Genomic DNA, 15988 nt, shown 5'->3' with positions numbered 1-15988 from the left:
GGCCGTAGAGGAGGATTCAGGCCCCTATGTCGTGGAGTGGGGCCTTCTCAAGAAGGACACCGTGGTGGGAGATTCCCGGGCCGCCGCGGAGTGGTCCAAGAAGGTGATCACCCCTCGGGATCGGGCCCATGTGGTCGAATCGTCTGAGGACCTCCAGATTGAGCTCCTGGGGGCCCAAGCAGTGGCTACGGTAAGCCCAACTTTGTATGCCTTTTAATTTCGAAGCCTTCCTTTTTCCTTACTTAGAGAATTTTCTATATGTTTCTTTTCTTTTTTTTTTTTTTTTACCTATACGTTTTTATGTGCAGGTCAACACCTACCTCCAGGCCGCCGTCCATAATTTGAAGGCGGTTAGGGCTGAGAAGGCGATCGCGGAGCGCGATCGCGACCGTTACTTCGAGGCTTCAACTGCCAATTTTGAGCAGTTCCGAAAGGTGGAAGCGGAGCTCGTGGCCGAGCAAGAAAAGGTCCGCGCCCTGGAGGCGGAGTTGGCCAGGGTGAGAAGAGAGGCTATTGCTGACTACAAGGCGTCGAAGGAGTTTGAAGACCTCCTCAACGCCGAGTACGACGCTAATTTCCCCGAGACCTTCAAATCTTGCTGGGAACGGATCGTCGAGGAACTCGGGACCCAAATCGAGGGAGTAACCCTGGAACGATTCCCTGTTCCGAAGCTTCCCGGGGAGGAGACCCCTTCCCCGATGGCGGTCGAGGATCTCGGGGATTCGCATCCTGTGGACTCCCAAGCTTTGGAGATTCCAACCGAGGTTCTCGAGATCTAAGATTCCCACTTGGATGAGATGGATCTTGGGAAAGGCGGGGAGGCCCAAGACGAAGCCCAGGACGAGGCCCAGGAGAAGGAAGCCCGGGGACCAGAAGCCCAGGACGAGGAAAAGGTCCAGGAAGACGAGTTCGATGATGGTCTTCCTTAGGCTAGGTTCTTTTTGGGCCCTGCGCGGCTTATTTTGTAATTATTAAATTATCCGAATGTTTATGCCCCTCGGGGTTTAACTTTATTAACTTATTTATTTAAGTCGCTTTTGTTTCGTATTTTGCAATTTGTGCCTTTAACATTCCTTACTTAGAATATTTTAGGCCAACTTTTATAAGATTCGCTAATTCGAACCTCGAAGTAGTCCACTTGGGATTTTAACCTATATGAATCTAAGTGATTCATACTTAGAATTTCAAAACTCCAAGTTGTCTTAGGATGACCCTTCAGGGTTAGTCGACTTTTGACCGTCATATTTGGAATTTACTTAGTACCTTTTCTCAGCTTCAAGCCTGTATCCTTTTTCAGGATGTTTTATTCGAAGGTAAGCACAAATAAACTCATAACAATTTAACAAAATCAAGGCTAAAATCCTCGGGATTTTCATTAATACCATAGTAAAAGAGATAAACTAAGCTTGAATTCAACTATATGGCAGTGGTCGACATGACCTTATTCCTGTGATACCTATTAACTCCTACTTTCATACGATAAGTTTTAGATATAATATATCTTCAAGTTGGTTGCGTGCCAACTTCTGGGAACTTCAACTCCTTCCAGGGTTTGAAGTTTGTATGAGCCATGGCCTGTGACAGTCTTAACCTGGTAGGGGCCTTCCCAATTTGGAGCCATCTTGCCTTTGGGACCTACCCCCGAAGCCTCAATTTTTCTAAGTACCAGATCTCCTTCCCTGAAATATCGCTCCTTAACCCGTAGGTTATAGTAATAGGAAGCTCGTTTCTGGTTTTCCACAATCTTAGCATGAGCTTCGTCACGAATCTCATCGATCATATCAAGCGCAAGTCTCATACCCTCTTCATTGGCTCCTGGCTCATACTGCTGGACCCTGGAGGATGTATGAGTGATTTCAAGTGGCACCACTGCCTCGGCTCCATAAGCCAGCTGAAAGGGGGTTGCCCCAGTTGAAACCTTGCAAGTTGTTCGATACGCCCATAGTATGGGGAGTATCTCATCGGCCCACGATCCCTGGGCTTTCTCAACTCTTTTCTTCAGTCCATCAAGAATTATCCTATTGGCCACCTCAGCTTGTCCATTAGCTTGAGGATGGGCAACTGAAGTGAAGCGTAACTCAATCGAGTAATCCTCACAATATCCTCTAAACTCAGCATTATTGAACTGAGTCCCATTGTCGGTAACCATGACTCGAGGTATTCCGTACCTGCAGATAATGTTCTCCCACACGAATTGAGCAACTTGCTTGGTGGTTATCTTGGCCAGCGGCTTGGCTTCAATCCACTTAGTGAAATAATCAATTGCAACCAAGAGGAACTTTCTCTGTGCACTAGCAAGTGGAAACGGTCCAAGAATATCCATTCCCCACATTGCAAAGGGGATAGGAGTATTGATAGATGTCAGCATCTCAGGTGGCTGTCGTACAACAGGTGCGAACCTTTGACAACGATCACACCTTTTCACATAGTCTTGAGCGTGCTTTAGCATATCTGGCCAATAGAACCCAAGGCGAGTCACTTTATGAGCCAATGCTCTTCCACCGAGGTGTTGGCCACATACCCCTTCATGAACTTCTCTGAGGGCTTCTCGAGCCTCATCCGGCCTCAAACATCTTAAATAAGGGATCACGAACGATTTTCTATATAAGACCCCCTCAATGAGTACATACTTAAGGGCCCTTACCTGTAACTTTCGTGCTTCATCAGCATTAGGCGGCAGATGACCACTTTGCAAATACAACTTAATCTCATCCATCCAAGTGGCCCCTGTGTCAATGGGGGCAACTAACTTTGCTTCGATACTAGGGGTTCTCAGAACCTGATAGTAAACACTTCCTGAGCATACCTCATCATCGGAGGATGCAAATTGCGATAAGGCATCAGCCTTGGTGTTCTCCTCCCTTGGCACATATTCTACCAAGCATTCTTCGAATAGGGCCATCTGGGTCTTTACAATCCTTAGGTATTTTAGCATAGTTTCCTCACGGGCTTCAAACTCTCCATTCACTTGGAAGACTACAAGCTTTGAGTCACCACAGACCTTTAAATTCTTTACCCTCAAGGTTCTGGCTAGACCAAGTCCAGCTATCAATGCTTCATACTCTGCTTCATTATTGGTGGTCGGAAAGTCCAGCTTAATAGCATATTCCACAGTAAAGCCATCAGGGCTTTGGAGCACAAGTCCTGCACCACTACCTTTTGTTTTTGAAGCTCCGTCAAAAAATAGTAGCCAATATTCTTTAGGTTTTTCTTCCTTAGTAGGTTCTTCTACCTTGTCTCCTTGCCCCCCGACTTCCTGGTTGCTAATGGTGCATTCAACTAGGAAGTCAGCTAAGGCCTGAGCTTTAATCGCCGTTCGAGGTTTGTATCGGATATCAAATTCTCCAAGCTCGATGGCCCACTTGATCAATCTTCCACTAGCCTTAGGGCTATGTATGACATTCTGGAGAGGTTGGTCTGTCAGGACTTCTATCTTATGAGACTGAAAGTAAGGTCTCAACTTCCTTGAGGCCGTAATCATGGCCAAAGCAAACTTTTCGATCACTGAGTAATTGAGCTCCGCTCCATGCAGAACCTTGCTCACATAATATACTGGTTTCTGGACTTTGGATTCCTCCCGAACCAAGACGGCACTTAGCGCTTGTTCCGAGACAGCTAAGTATACATATAGGGTTTCGCCCTCCACGGGTTTCGATAAGAGTGGTGGTTCTGCCATATATTTCTTTAGATGTTCGAAGGCCACTTGGCTCTCATCCGTCCACTCAAAGTTCTTAACCTTCTTTAATGCTTTGAAGAAAGGCAAGCACTTGTCTCCTGACTTGGATACAAACCTTCCCAAAGCTGCAATTCTTCCTGTCAGTTTCTGAACATCCCTTACACTCTTTGGGGGTTCCATATCTAGGATAGCTTTTATCTTGTCGGGGTTGGCTTCAATACCACGCTTTGAGACCATTAAACCCAGGAACTTCCCAGAACCGACCCCAAAGGCACACTTAGCTGGGTTTAACATCATCTTATGCGTCCTCAGGACTTCAAAGGCCTCTCTAAGGTGTTCAAGGTGATCCGCTTTGTTCAAGCTTTTCACCAACATATCGTCTACGTATACCTCCATAGTCTTTCCAATCAGATGTTTAAACATCTTGTTTGCAAGGCGTTGATACGTTGCTCCTGCATTCTTAAGTCCAAAGGCCATAACCAAATAACAAAATACACCAAAGTCAGTGATAAACGATACCTTGGGTACATCGTCCTTGTCCATCCGGATCTGATTATATCCGCTGAAGCCATCCATGAAGCTCAGCATCTCATGTCCAGCGGTGGCATCTATTAACGTGTCTATCCTTGGAAGAGGGAAACAATCCTTGGGACAAGCATCATTCAGATCAGTGAAGTCTACACACATCCTCCACTTTCCATTGGCCTTCTTGACCATAACAGGGTTCGCCAACCATTCTGGAAATTGTATCTCTTCGATAAAACCTGCTTCCAACAACTTATCGACCTCCTGTTTAATGGCTTCCTGCCTTTCAGGGGCGAAGTTCCTTTTCTTCTGTTTAATAGGCTTCCTCTCGGGGTTTACATTCAACTTATGTGTTATGAATGAGGGGTCGATACCTGGCATATCAGCCGCTGTCCAAGCGAAAACATCACGGTTGTTCCTTAAGAACCTCACAAACTCTTGTTTCAAATCTTCCTGGAGTAATGCTCCGACATAAGTGACCTTTTCAGGTTCTTCTGTATACAATTGGATAGGAACCAAATCTTCGGCAGGCTTGCCTCTCCTTTCTTCCTCTTCTCGGACATCAAGGTCCTCTATGGGTAATACTTGCCCCCCGGCTCCTCCAGATCTTAATGCCCCAATATAACAACTTCGGGCCATTTTCTGATCTCCTAGTTCTTCCCCAATTCCGTTCCTAGTCGGGAATTTGATCTTCATGTGGTAAGTAGATGGGATTGCTTTAAAAGCATGTATTCCAGTCCTCCCAAGGATGGCATTATAGGTTGATGAGGCTTTAACGACCAAGAAATTTACCATGCACGTGGCTTGTCTGGGTTCGGTACCCATAGTTACCGGAAGTTGGATCATGCCTTCAATTTTGGTTTCCACATTGTTGAAGCCATATATAGGCATGTCGGAGGGTGTTAACTGAGTATCAGAATACCCCATCTTTTCATAAGCATCATAGAACAAGATATCCACCGAAGCTCCATTATCAACAAGCACTCTCTTTACGGATGAGTTTCCAATCACTGGGGTAATTACTAAAGGATCGTCATGAGGAAATTTTACCTTTTCAAGGTCGACATTGTCGAATGCTAGAGCATAATCGATTTTTGCCCGCTTCGGAGGTTCTCCAACTATATTCATCACTTCCCTTGCATAAGCCTTTCTTGAATTGCTTGAAGTGCCTGCAGCCGTAGGTCCTCCGGAGATTACATTAATAACAGGCCCTCGAGGCTGAGTTCTTTTGTCATCGTTGTCTCTTCCACGGTTATCACTGTCTCGATGATTCTTGTCTCCATCCTTGGTAAATTTGGATAACTTGCCTCTTCGGATCAAGAACTCAATCTCATCCTTCAATTGTCGACAATCATCGGTCTTATGTCCTGTGTCTTTGTGGAATCGACAATATAAATCTTTGTTACGTTTCTCGGGATCAGTCCTTATAGGCTTCGACCATCTAACACTTTCATCCTTCTCAATCTCCAACAGGATTTGACTCCTCGGGGCGTTAAGCCTGGCATACTCAGTAAACCTCGGCCCCGTCTTCTTTTTAGCAGGCGATTTTTCCTCATCTTCCTTCCGGGAGTACTTATTCTCAGCATTATACTCCGTGTCATTCCCACGTTTCTTGAAGTTGGTATTCGGTCCCTGATTATTCTGGGATTTTCTCAAACTTTCCTCCGCCTTTATATACTTTCCGGCTCTCTCTTGTAAATCGTTCATATTGTCCGGAGCCCTCTTGGCTAGAGATCGGCGAAAATTGTCATCAGTAGTGCCTTGTTGGAGTGCAATCATGGCTACCTTCTGATCAAGGTCTGGGACCTTCAAGGCTTCTTTGGTAAAACGATTCATATATTCCCTGAGTGATTCGTTCTTACCTTGATGCAAATTCATTAGGGAGGCCGAGCTCTTAGCATGTGTTTTGCTTCCAACAAATTGTCCTATGAAAGCCCTGCTCAAGTCAGCAAAACAAGAGATAGAATTAGGGGGTAGGCGACTATACCAGTGTTGGGCCATCCCACTCAAGGTTTGAGGAAAAGCGCGGCACTTGATTGCTTCGGTGACGGGCTGGAGTAGCAGAGCGTTCATGAAGGTCCGAACATGATTAGCGGGATCACCCGTACCATCATAAGCTTTGATGGTTGGGAGCTTGAATTTTCGAGAAATCCTTGCACCCATGATTTCTTGCGTAAAAGGGGGAACCGGATTATCAGGATCGCCTGCTGGTAACAAGTGAATTTGATTCATCACGGTTTGGCGAGGGATTTCATCCCTAGATTCTGGGGGTTGCATCCTTGCCTGGTCTCTTTTTAACCGCGCGATTTCCTCTTCATGGGCCCGGATCCTTTCCTCATAGGTTATTGGCCCCCGGGGCTCATTAGTTTCTTGCCTGTGGCGGCGTCGACGGTGCCGAGTATGATCGGTTTCTCTCCTCCTTCGAGGGGGGGTATCACGTTCTTGCTCCGACTCCGAGGAGTCGTAATCAGTTACGTGCACATAGTCATCACCCGTGCCTCCACGAGTGGTTGTCGTGACGGTTGAGTAATGCGTGCCGGCGTCGGTGACGGTTGCGATTACTCGAGTTAGAGGGGGCAGCGAGCCAAAAGTCAGGGGAGTAGTAGTTTGAGCAATGGTCGTACCAAGCGGGAGGGTGGTAGTTACAGGGGTTGATTCAGTCAAGACCCCGGTGGTGGTTCGACTGCGTGGAACATGGATTTCAGAACGTGGTCCGGTTGGGTTCGTCATGGTTATTGTTGTCTCCCCACAGTCGGCGCCAAATGTTATAGAACTAAAAACGGGGGTGAGCGATTCGTGCTTTGGACTGGTCTCGATGCGAGATGCCTACGTATCTTCTGTGTGAAGAAGAATCAAGTCCAAAACGTAGTTCTAGTTATGAGGGGTAGAGCCCTTTATATAGGCGCTTCGGAGTCAGAAGTCGGATGGAAGTATAATTCCGTGTATCAGACTTCTTATCGAAATATGCCTCGAGACAAGAGGTAAGATAGAACTCTTATTCTTTCGTTGCTGATGTCTATCCGCACTCCGGGATGTTTATCTGTTAGAAATAGACGTATTGTAGAACTTGTATTCGTAACTGGACCTACAATTGGGCCTCTATTAATTAATTACGAAATTAATTAATATTTAAGAGCCTCGGGCCCTATTTAACTGGGCTTTGGTGCTTTTTGGGCTTTTAATATCTAATATTATTTCTGACCCATATCAATAATTATCTGGTTGTGTCGTAATGCGTGAAGCATATTCCAGGAATATTCCAAAGCATATTCAAGGAATATTCTCTTATCTTCTTCTATAAATATCCTTTACCAGTTTATTTCGCACGTACAATCATTTCGTCAGTTTCTCTGCACGAATACCGAGAGAAGACGAACGGGTGTTCTTCGTGTTCTTTATATTCAAACGAGGATTTGAAGGCGTTATTGAAATCCGATGGAGGCGTATAAATAGTCAAAACGAAGCTCTCGACGCGTAGAATCTAGTTTAATCAACCGTAACACTGCAGATTTCACGGGTAAATTATTATTAATTTTCGAAAATTCGAATTATATGGATTTTAAATATGAATTTTTGCAAACGTGATTGTTTGATTGATTTGATGATTCCATGTTGTAGAGCATCTCCTGCCATTCGTTTTCATATATGATATGTCGATTTTTGACTTCCATAACATATAGAAATAAGGGTTTGATTCTTGAGATGTGTTCTTGAATGTTCTTGAAGCTTTTCAATTGAAATTGGGCGTTTTTAATCTAGGAAGCTAGAGGGTGTGTGGTTAGTACCATTAGAAAGAGCGTTTTAAGAGGAATCTATACATGGGTTCAAAACAAGTAAACGAGCTGTGTACAGGCCGGCCGGAGTTCGCGAAGAACTCGGCAGCGGCGAACTTCCGGGCGGATTTCCGGCCAATTGGCCGCTCCTTTCTCGAAAACGAAGCCACCAACAGATTCCTGGTGGTGGATATTGCGTTTCTGGACAATTTGGTGGCGAACGGAGGTCGGTAGCACCGATTCCGGCGGAGCCAGTGGTGGCCGGCGGCAAATTGTCGTTTGGCCACCCATGTTTTGAAGATGGTGAAGATCTAGTATCGAGGTTTTGAACTTTGCAAAACAGCCCCTGTAACTTCTGAAAGTTACACTTTAAACCCTGGACAAAACTTTCAAAAGTTTACAAAATAAACCTTTTGATTTAATTTTCTAAAATTGTTTTATTTAATTATTTTAAATTCCAAAAATAGTTTTTAATTATTTTTTTATTCAAAAATAGATCTAAATTAGTTTCTAAATTAATTTTAATTAGTAATTAATTATTTTAATTGGTCAATTAATTTAAATATTAATTGATTAATTAATTTAGTTAATTATTAATTGATTTTAATTGATTAATTAATTGGATTTAATTGTTCCTTTTGATTTAAAAATTCTGGAAAATAGTTTCGAGCTTTGAATTATTTTTTCTAAAATATGTTCGAGGCTCGTTAATTGATTTCAAATAATTTACCCGATCTTGAGCAATCGGACTTGATTATTTATTCAAAAATGGATTCTTTTACCTGTTTTAATTCCGAAAAATGTCTAGAAATTCCAGAAAATTCCCGAAAAATCATTTTTAACCCAAGACTTGATTTGACATCAATCGGGATGGGAGACCTTATATGAAATATGTTGTCTGTTATCTGTTTGATGTGTTATGTGCCGATAGAGAGTAAGAAAACAGTTTTGTTCATAACTTTTGACTCGTAATTCAGAATGGAGTGAAACGAAAAAGAGATTAAAGCTTATAAAGTCTATTTTAATGTGACGTAATAATATGGTGGAGTATAGAATGTGAATAATTGTTGTTAAATGTATAGAATATGATTATATGTGATCTAATTGCTATTAATTGATGATTGCATGGACTATCTAGTTGTTCTAGTATTACATACATGTGATAAATGATTAAATGACATAGTGTCGTGTCTTGATAGATGTCGGATAAAAGCATATGGATTATAGTGATTGGATTTGGTTGGTTGATTGTTGATTGAGATAGGATAACAGGTGGATAGTCTAATAAATAGACGAGACGATGTCGGATTTTCGATAAGATTTATATGATATTTAATTGATAATATGTTATGTGAAATATGATTAGACTATATGGTAGAGTCAAAGCATGATTATGTGTTAAGTGATATTTGATGAGTTTAAAGAGTTATATAAGTGGGTATCGATATACGTGATATGTGTATGCGATAGGTTATGCTACCGAGTTGATAAGTAGAGATAAGAATCAATAGATTATTTAGTGATAATGGTAGTATCTTATTCTCGTAAAGGGTTTGGACGAGACGGATACGATCGAAGACGTTCAGAAGGTCAAACGATGTTACAAAGCGAATAAGGAACGAATCGAGTAAACGAAGCAGTGTGGCGAATAGAGTATAGCCAAAGATGGTCTAGAGACTATGATATGCATAGAGTGTGAAAGTGGAAAGATGAGATTGAGATATGAGACTGGAATCGGATTTAAGGCAAGTTTTCCTAAATCCTTCCTCATATATATATTGCATGTGCTGATTTTTCTGTCAAGATTGTGATATTGTTTATACTGAAACCCTTCTCAAATAAACTCTTACTTCTGAGCATGAAACCCATGATTGTTTTCTTCTTCCAAGTTTTGAAAATCCAAACACCTAATTACTCTCAATTTCTATTACAAGTATTCTGATCCATTCTTTCCAATCCTCAAGATATTAAAAATATCAGCTTTACAAATTAATTCGAAGTTCAGACCGTCATTGAAGCATGTGTTGCTCAGTGATATTTAGAACCTAGAATGAACTGGGATCTTTTTGATTATTCAACCCGCCATTGTCATGCTGGTTTAGCAGGCTAAATTCAGTTGCTTAGCCGATAATGGAGGATACTGAATAATTAGGAATTTCCTGAACTATGATTTATCAAAGGACGAACTGTGGTTTATGAAATGTTGATTCTTGAAAGTTGACTTGGAATAATTCTGTTGTTGATAATGATTATAATTCTATTCTGTTGATTGAATTGTCTATTGATTTCAATTGTTAGAATTGGATTAGTTTTTATAAAATATGTGGACCAGATTCGTGGTCAGACCAGATTCGTGGTCAATTATAGGCCAATGTGTGCCTTGGATCCAGTATAGAGAACAGGGCTGTGTGCCATGTTCGGGGTTAGTGCGTGACTGATCAGCAGCCTAACCTTTGGTTTTTAAGTAAAAATGTGATGAATCCAATTCGACAATTCTTCTGTAAGTTTGAAATTCTGATTTCAATTGCTGATAAAAATTGTGAAGTTTTCAATTACATATCCTGAACTTGTGAACCCTGATAAAATATTTCAGGACTATTGTTGCTTATATACACTTGCTGAGCATTGTTGCTCACCCTTGCTATTCCTTTTTAACCATTTCAGAAAAGCTTAGAGTTGAATTGAGATTGCGAGTATGGCTAAGGCTAAGCGAGGAGTCAGAGTTACAGAATATCCAGAGGACAAGTGGAATGTTCAGGGAGATTGACAAGGTTGGTTCTAGATAGAGTTGTATTATTGAGATTCAGTTGTAAGTCATAATTGAGGTAGACTGGCAGTGATTCTTCTTATCGAAGATGATCTGAGTTTGTAAGATAATGTTTATTAATAGTGGTTGATTCTAATTTCAATACTGTAACCTGGATGCGATCCTGTTTTTAGAGGGTTAAAGTGTTTTCTTTTAAATCTTTTACTAAAGTTTTCAGGTTTTAAATCCTTTGATTTTATTACTGTAAGTCTAAATGTATAGACAACCCTATCTGTTACATAGGGATGATAACTCAACAATAGAAAAGGACAAGTAAATAACACTACGCCTGCACCGGAATCGGAAGATACGAAGACAAAGGTTGAAGAAGCCATCTACAGTCTTGAAGGAATAAGTTCACTGGAAGAAGTTCATTAATATGTTCATGCCTCAGTGAAGAATAAACATTGAAGTATTCAAGATTGTGGAAGCAATGAAGATGTTGTCCAAGTACTCGAAAGATTTCAGTGCAACCCCTGAAGCAAGATATGTCTATATCTTGGTTGGTTATTTATAATCAACAACCTGAAGCATATACTAACCCGGAACCGACTGATCAATGTTTACTGACAAAGACGGTACAATGTTTGACTTCAGTGTTAGTCGCTTGTGAACCAGACCAGTGCACTAAGCGTCAGCACGTACGGAGCTTTGCAAAGTATTTATCGATCGAAGAATTGATCCAGTCATATCAAGTCATTTGTTCCAAAGCCAAGCCAAGCCAAGTCAAATGCCAGCTATGCCAAAGCTTACTGCTCAAATGCCATATGTCAAAGCTTCCACAGAAAGCCATATCAGGAAGTGACATTTTATATATGTGTGCACTTATATATTTGTATATGTACAAATATAATTATATATGTATATATGTATATTTAATTAAATATAATATATATAATATATATGTATATATGTTTTTAAACATATGTATATGTATATTTATATGTATATATATTTAAATAAATATATATGTATATAGTATATGTATTTATATTTTACATAAACATTTATATATTTAAGTGTGTATATATATATATATTATATTATGTGCATAAATATGTGTATATTTATATCTATAGATAATTATATATATATCCCTATATATATTTATATTTATATTTACATATAATTTTATGTATATTATATATATTTAAATATATGAGAATATATTTAAATATATGTATATATATATATTACTATATGTTTATATAAATATTATTTATATACATTTATATATATATCTTTATTTATACATATATTTATATAATATTATGAATATAATATAATATAAATATATGGATGGAGCAAACTCAAGTCAATCTCAGTCAAAGGAGTGATAACAAGGAAAGCTCTTACCATGTGAGGAACAACATTTGACCGAAGTCAACAGCTCTTCCTCACTTAGAAGATTTTCTAAGTACCATCACAAGTGAAGACATGCACTCTTGAGGAGCAAACTTTGACCAAGTCAAAGTTCGTCCCCAAGTGATGAGAGAGAACAAGGAAGCTATGTGAGGAGCAACATTTGACCAAAAGTCAATAGCTCTTCCTCACTTAGAAATTTGCTAAGTACATCACAATGGAGTATCCACACTCTTGAGGAGCAAACTTTGACCAAGTCAAAGTTCGTCCCCAAGAGATGAGAGAGATCAAGGGAGCACCTTCACTATGGAGCACAAGTTGGTGTTTTTACTTAGAATTATTTCTAAGTCTTGGCTGATCAACTGGGAAGCGCAACTTGGAGCGCAACCTTTGACCAAGTCAAAGGTTGCGACTCTAATTCATCTCACCGTGGCACTAGTTCAAGTAACTACAATTTGTCTAAGTAAGAAGACACACTGTGAACACAGGGAGGCGCAAGGTTTGACTAGGCGCCATGTTTGACTCCTGCTTGGCGCAACTTCAAATTCTTAGAATTATTCTAAGTAGAAGTTTTGCTTGACTCAGTCAAGCGCAACATTTGACTTAGTCAAATGTTGCGCCTCTGACTTATAATTCCTGGCGCAACTTTGAGTTTCTTTTGAGATAGTTTTATTTCTGGACAAATCAATTTAACCACAGTTAAATTTAATTCGTCCAGGACGAACTCAAGTCGTCCAGGACGAACTCGTTAACCATGGTTAGTTTATGAAAAGCCTATAAATATGTGATTGTGGTTCTCACAATTAACAACATCCTTCGGGATGGATGGCCAAGTGCTTTGCACAAACTCTCTCAAATATACACACACCCTAGCCTAGTTTTGTACCGTAAATATTTGTAGTGGATAGGGCTTGTAATATTTAGAGGAGTGGTCATTGTAGCCAACCTTCGGGTTTGGATTTGTAGCACCCTTCGAGGTATTTATCAATATACAGATATACCTTGGAAAATATTGTGTGTTGGTTTAATATTTTCATATCCTCAGAAACCGACCCGATAAATATCCGGAACACGAAACCCATTACAGGACTGCAATTTATTTATCCGCAAGATTCGAAAGAATTTTAAATTGTAGTGAGTATCGTATTCAACCCCCCCTTCTACGATACTTTGGACCTAATAATTGGTATCAGAGCGAGGTTGATTGATATACAAATCAGGATCCTTATTGTACGTAAAATCATGAACCTAGCTTTTGATATTTGATTAGGGGAAATGTTCTTCCGGTTTGTGTTGCTGAATTTGTCCGTAGGCCTAAGCAAGGATTATCTGTCGGATACTGAACTTTGGACCGGGACTTATAAATTTATACTTTAAATTTTAAAAAGTTTATTTTATAAATTTGACTTAATTTATTTTAAACTTATTAATTGAGTTTATTATGAATTAATTAAATTTATCTTATAAACTTGATTAAATTTACTTTATAAACTTTACTAAATTCATTTAATAAATTTGCTTAAATTTATTTTATACTTGTAAAGTTTACTCTTAGACTTTATCAAGTTTATCATAAATTTTTATAAATTTATTGTTTAAATTTGTATAATTTATGATTTAAATTTAAGTTAAAATATAAAATATAAATTTAAGAGGATTTAACTGATTATGGATATAAGTTCAAGTTCAAGGGTTCAATTTAGTTTGTTCTGGAAGCTATGATTTAACTGGAGACGAGACACTTGAATATTTTCAAAAATTAAATTTATACAATAAATTTTAATATATTTACTAAATGAATTTGAAATAAATTTATTCTAAACTTATTCAGTTTATTATGAATTTATTTGAATTTATTTTTTTTAAATATAATTAAATTTACTTTATAGATTTAACTAAGTTTATTTTATACTTTATTTTCTTTCATCTTTTAAAACTTATTTTTAAATTTATTTTCTTTATAATTTAAACTTAGTTTAAATAATCAAGTGTCCCGTAACCTTTTTAATTATTCTACTCCAAGACAAATCAGATTGACATTTAGTTGAGACAGATCAGGCTGACAGATTACAAGACAAACACCGGGCTTTCAAATACCAGATTCTCAGAACCGGTAATGGAAGTACATTGATGACCCAATCCAAGTGATTTCTCAAAGGATTATTTGAAGCAGTTTTCTATGTTCAACAAAGATGATTGTGATTCAAAGAAGATTCTATTGAAGACTAATTTGGTACTACTGATAGTGGATTTTGAAGAAGGTACTTCAGGCCTTGATCTGAGTAATTACTCTTACTTGATTATCAGATCACCAGATCAGGATGGGAACTTGCTTTATGTGTTGAGTGCATCTTCCCAGGGCTCGGAATATCAACTTTGAATGGTACCACTGGTAGTAGGAAAAGAGAAGTTTTTACGAATGAATCTTCAAGGGATTTCAATCTAACTCAGTGATTCAGGGAAATACAATTACACAATGAATTGTATCAATGCTAAATCCATCCAGAATCAACTGAATCAAAGACAGAGAACTGTGGAGGTTTAAGGATATAATTATTGAGTTGCTACCACACCAAATTAGTTTCGTGCATTTATGTCAGAACCTTAGGATTGAACAGAAGAGTTTGTAACTGCTGAATTTGAGGAAGCTCAAGTCGACGAAAGTTAACACTTTTGAAGAATGCGAGGACAGAACTTCAAGGATTAGCATAACACTATCTGAGAGGTTTAGTCATGTCAGATTCAGATGGAATCCATTGGTTTCAAGTGGAGACTCTTCGGGGTTCAGTTCAACAGGTTGTTTGAAAACTGAGTTGGTCAGTACACACAATATTGTTTGGTATCTTAAGCAAAGAAGGGTTGCTATATATATTGAAGCCTCGACAAACAAGGATGATAGGGCTTGTCTGAAATTCAAGTGGATGGTTTGAACGAAGCATCACAACAAGTTCTTATGCTACTTAAGGAAAGGTGTGAGCTGGATCAGTTGCTGATGAGAGGGATGATTATGGTTATCTGGCTATCCTAGCATTCTCTGAAGATGACTCAACTCGCACTTCTCAGGTACGAATTCTTTCTAACTATGCAATACTTATTTCTTTATATTTAAAGCATCTTATAAATCTTCGAGTACAATTGTTTAACACACAAGCACAAGCATGATAGCATCACAATAGATAATGTTAAACTAGTATGCTAGATGATTATTCTAGTAACTAGGACTGATGATAATCTTGTGCATGTGTCTTTAGCAGATTCTTAACATGTGTATGAATATTTAGGATTTGATTATTTGCAATGGTGAGATTAGAAGCTTTCCTTTGGAACACGACTCTTAGTTTTATGGGTTATGATCCTAGCATATATAACTTTGTTAAAACACTTAGTTTCAAATTCCCTAGTAAAACTAGATTTGCTTATTTATCTGAATTGTTTGTTAAGGAATTTATTTGTTCTATGATGGAATGTCTACCTTGTGTTAGTAGAACTTTTAGAACTTCATGTTAGATCTAAAACTAACTTAGGTAATAGAGATAGTATAATCCCGTATAACAACAGATTGGGATTAATCCTTATGCTCTTAGAAGATTATTGAATATCTGTAATTCTACTTGCTACCTGTTACACTTGTGTTAATTGGTTTAAGTAGAGAGTACTGAATCTTCTGAATTGCATAACTACCTACCTTGCTCTTGTCTTATCTTTGATTATTTGCCATGTGTATTCAACATCATGTCTGCTTATTTTCTTGTCATGAATGCATGTCCGTGTACTTGCATTGATTTTAGAAAAGCATGTTTGAGAATCACATTAGGGCAATGTCTAAATAAGAATTAGCATGTTAAG

General features: G+C 38.9%; 1 long non-coding RNA gene across 2 annotated transcripts; it reads left to right on the top strand.

The window, feature by feature from the left end:
• The first annotated feature begins 7590 nt into the window (after positions 1–7590).
• Positions 7591–10897, top strand: LOC135152627 (uncharacterized). Of its 2 annotated transcripts, XR_010291990.1 has the most exons (3): positions 7591–7718; positions 9525–9719; positions 10639–10897. It is a non-coding gene; the product is annotated as an uncharacterized LOC135152627 (long non-coding RNA). The 2 variants fall into 2 exon arrangements; XR_010291989.1 differs by lacking the exon at positions 7591–7718 and having other exon boundaries at positions 9038–9719.
• Positions 10898–15988: the final 5091 nt, after the last annotated feature.

The sequence above is a fragment of the Daucus carota genome, chromosome 5 (genome assembly GCF_001625215.2).
Source record: "Daucus carota subsp. sativus chromosome 5, DH1 v3.0, whole genome shotgun sequence".
Lineage (NCBI taxonomy): Eukaryota > Viridiplantae > Streptophyta > Magnoliopsida > Apiales > Apiaceae > Daucus > Daucus carota.
This window is presented reverse-complemented; position numbering and strand designations above follow the sequence as displayed.